The sequence below is a fragment of the Oryctolagus cuniculus genome, chromosome 12, assembly GCF_964237555.1.
Source record: "Oryctolagus cuniculus chromosome 12, mOryCun1.1, whole genome shotgun sequence".
Classification (NCBI taxonomy): domain Eukaryota; kingdom Metazoa; phylum Chordata; class Mammalia; order Lagomorpha; family Leporidae; genus Oryctolagus; species Oryctolagus cuniculus.
In genome coordinates this window covers 12,250,609-12,254,841 of record NC_091443.1, presented here as the reverse complement: position 1 = coordinate 12,254,841, position 4,233 = coordinate 12,250,609, and the positions used below count along the sequence as shown (strand labels likewise).

Genomic DNA, 4,233 nt, shown 5'->3' with positions numbered 1-4,233 from the left:
CTGCCTTGCCTCTCTGTAACTTTTTCAAATAGATAAACAAATCTTAAAAAAAAAAAAAAAAAAAAAAAAAGAACTGTTTTTCAACAGTCGAGACGAGGGCTGTTCAAAGTCACCACAGCTCAAAGTGTCAATTTCACTTCTATAGATGACCTTGAAAGTGCTCTCTTAGTTATCATTGAACAGGGAGAACATATGGTATTTGTCCTTTTGGGACTGGCTTATTTCACTAAGTATGATGCTTTCCAGTGTTTTTTTTTTTTCTTTTGGTTGAAATTTTTTATTCAGTGGAATGCTTTCTCTGAAAACTGTCTTATGCATATGTCTGATGTAGAAAACCAGAGTTCGGCCATGGTAGTGGAGTTGGAAGGAGGGCCCCCCCCCCCCTCGGCTCCGAAGCACGGCCCGAAGGTCACTTCCCCAGCAGGTTGGTAAGCGCAGAAGGTGCCAGGATGCTTAAGGCTCTGGCTTTGGGCTTGAAGCAGGCAAGGTGGGACTGTGGCAGACTCATTCCTGAGTCGGTCACCCTGCGGGACTGTTGCCACATGCACTGGGCATTGGGTCTCTGTGTCCTGGGTACCAGCTGCCTCCCTCTACCCTCGGGCTGACAGTCACAGCCTGCTCACAGGGTAGAAATCTTACCTTCATCATTTCACAGCAGTGAGTTTCATCTTTGAATTAGGGATGACAAGGCTAAAAGCTGCAGTAATCATTTCTTCTTCTTGGTCTTATTAAAGGCATCGCCTGCCTTGTTATGTGTCAACAGAAATATGAAGTCCGAGTTCAGATCTTGGCCCAGGAGGAACGACAGATCTGCACCTCTGCCCCCGACACCGGGCCTGGCCGGGTAGCTCCCAGAGGGATCCTGAAGCACCTGCGCCCGTAGATGTTGGGGTCGGGCCCGTGGGGAACTGAGCATGCGCACCCTGGTCCTCCCGACTAGCTGCCCCCAGAAGCCGAGGCTGGGCCGATGGCGGCCTGCACAACCCAGACCACCAGTGGGCGTCCAGTTAGGACATGGCGCGGTACTCCATGAGGTGGGCGAGCGGCTCTCGCCTGGGCGGCCCTGCGTCATCTCCGCGTCGTGGATGTGGTCGGTCTTGGGGTCAAAGAAGCTGTAGATTCGAGCTGGGGGCGTCGGCCACGGGCATGTATTCCGTGTCCTCGTAGAAGATGTTGGTTATCTCGGCCGAGGCAGTGATGACCGTGGGGACCTGGCTGCTGGCTGGTTGGTTGCTGAGGTCCAGGCTCCGGGTGGCCTGTGGGAGGCTGCGCATGGAGGGCTGGGGGAACCGCACCGGGAAGGCGCAGAAGGCCGCGGGGCGGGAGGCCTGCATCTCTCTGCGTGGAAAACTCGCCCGCAGGAGGGCTGGCGGGTGCACTGGGGAAGCGGCCATGGTCTCAGGCGAGGGGCTCAGGGAGACCGCAGAATAGTCCCGGCTCCAGGGCCACAATCCCCGCCGGTACTGCCTCCCGTTTCCAGAGCGATGGTCCCTGGTCGCTGGGTGGGAGGGGGCAAGAACCAGTTAGGCTGGGCCTCCGGAGAAATCCCGGCCTGGGGCCCACAGCTCATCGAGTTACCCGCCTGGGCCATCGCACCAAGGCGGCAGCTGTCCTGGTGCCTCGTTTAAAAAAAAAAAAAAAAGACAATATGTCCAACACGTCTTCAACCTCTTCATGAGGAGCGTCTGAAACCTAGTTCCTATCCCCAGACAGACGTCCCGCCCCATGATGCTACCTCGCATCCCCCCTCCCCAGTCTCTTGAGGTTTATGGCCTCGTGGTTTAGGTGACCACAGTAGGAAGGGGGGAGGGGAGAGGAAGTAGGGGTGTGAGAAGCAAAGCTGAGAGAGAACACGTTCAGCCAGCAGATGTTTGTACAGAGGGCACAGGGGAACGGCAGGGGAAGCTCTGGGTGGATTCTCACGTGCACACCTCTGCAGCACCAGACCCCTCCACGGCGGATCCAAGAACAGGGAGCTAAGGGCGGAGGCCATTCCTGTCACCCCGGTTTTAGAAGCTCCACGCTCATGACGAGAGTGGCATGTGGTGGGATGATGCCCGGGTCCCTGGTGGTCAGCTGCGCTCTCTGGCCCACACTCATCTGGCCAACCCTATCTTCCCAGCCTCGGATCACCTCCTGCTTGCCCAGCATCAACTTAAAGTCTTATTTCTGTCCCTGGAGGAATCAAATTTCTTTTCATCTGCGAGCACCTTGGTGTAGTGCCCCCTGCAGGTCTGTCCGCGCTTCTGGAAGGTGTGTGAACCTCAGGGGCAGATGGTCTCCACCTGCACCCCTGTGGCCCCAGTGGACGCTGGGCGGGCGGCGAGGACAGAGAGCAGACCTGGAGAGGGCTCCGTGTGTCCACGCACCTCGCGTTTCTTACTGCTTTTCTTGGTAGGCGATTTTAGTCCCTGGACCATGACACACTTCGAATGTCTCCATTCATGGGCAATTTGCCTGTAGTCTTTGTTTTCTCCAAATCGACTCTTACTTAGTTCAACAAGTAAGGCAGAAAAAAAAAAAGCAATCCTGGAAGGCTGGGGTCTAGAACTCTCCTTGCTCCACCTTCTCTGCACCCAATCAACCTCAAGCTCCTGCTGGGAACCCTAAGGGAACCTCAGGACACAGTTCGAAAAATCATTAACCTAGAAACTCATTAATCAGCATAAAGTGACTATTCCCTTAGCCTAAGGCAATCCAAAGGGCAGTGTGGAAAGTGTCCATCCTGGTATACTCAGGGAGGGGAATCTTGAACTTGAGCCAGGAGCTCCTCTGGCTTAGGGAAGAGGTCCTTGGTGCTGCAGAACACAAATGTGGCTTAATGCCCATGTCAACTGCAGGGGGCCGTGAATGGTTGTACAGGTTGTGCACGCCTCAGAAACTCCCAGCCCTGGAGGCAGGTGGATTCTGAAGTCTAGTGCATGCCTTAACTGGTCAGCTTGGGTCTCCTTTGTTTCTATTTCAGGGCGACAATGGCCTTCAGGCCAGGATGAAGTGTCACCGTTGATGGCTCCATCTGCCTTTCTGAACTTGGTGTCATTCATCGGGCGTCTTTGTGATCCTGCAGACTTCTGCACAATTCTGAGCCTAGGACGCGACACTCTGGATGGAGACCCGGACTGCCCCGATCCAGAAGGCGATCTGCGCGTGCCCGCAAGGGATCGGTATCCAGCCTCCCCCTGCAGCGCAGTGGCAGAGTCCCGAGTCCGCCTCCCTGCACCCAGCAGGATTCCAGGGACTGAGGCTCAGAGAAAAGGCACCCCGCTTTCTCCAGTCGAGGCCCAACCCGCTGTGTGTGGCTCCACCGCGGGCTGGACGCAGCCTCCACTCCCCCCACCCGTCTTCCACCACCCCAGCGCCGATCTCAGGATGAAACCCAGCCAGTGACAGGCTGCGGCTGCCAGCTGGGCCCAGCGCTCCCTCTCAGCCCCCTGGGCCTGCGGGGAGCTGGCAGCCTTGGGGACAGCAAGACACACTGCTTGGGGGCGTTGCGGATACAGTATGGATTATTTTTAGCAAATTGTTCTGACTTAGTGAAAAACCTGAAAGATAGTGTTGATAACCACCCTGCTTTTAGTGCCACAGATGGCGCTGCTATAATTAGACCCTTGTTTCTGGGTGATTTTGCTGTTCCCACCTTGCCTGGTGCCGAAATACATCACTGAAGGTTGTCTTCATTTCCGCATTCAGGGCTCCATCTTCTCCTCGGCCCCTTTAAGTATTTAAAAACACGGGTGAGAAGAAGTAAATGATTCACATGTCTGTCGAGTTAATATTAGGCTGCAGATAAATGAGAGGTTGGGGCCTTCTTTGTTCTCTGATGCTGGTGACAAGCAGGAATTACCAGTGCTTCCGCCCTCCTCCGCAGAGGTGCCTCCTGGGCCCTGAGCCAAATGGGGCTGCCTATAATCTCAATCCCCCCCTATCCCGCACTCGCTTGCCTATCACTATCACGTTTTCATGTGGACGTCTACGTACTTATCTGTGGGATGCTCAGGCTCACTTGAGTCCCCTGTCACAGAGGACACATCCTCCACAGGGAACAGGCACAGCTTTTCTGTTGACAGCCCGTCCCCAGTGCCTAGAACGGGGACATCTGTGAAAGGCAAGAGCAAAGGAGAACTGAGGAACGTCCATGGGAACTCAAGCCTTTGGCCGAGACTGGGCTATCCCGTCACTGCACCCCCACCCCAGAATTCTACCAGTAGCCCAACTTCCTCGGGAGCAGGTGCC

General features: G+C 55.3%; 1 pseudogene; it reads right to left on the bottom strand.

Annotated features, from left to right (window-relative positions):
* Positions 1-248: 248 nt before the first annotated feature.
* LOC127483731 (peptidyl-prolyl cis-trans isomerase FKBP1A pseudogene) lies at positions 249-2,970 on the bottom strand (annotated as a pseudogene).
* Positions 2,971-4,233: the final 1,263 nt, after the last annotated feature.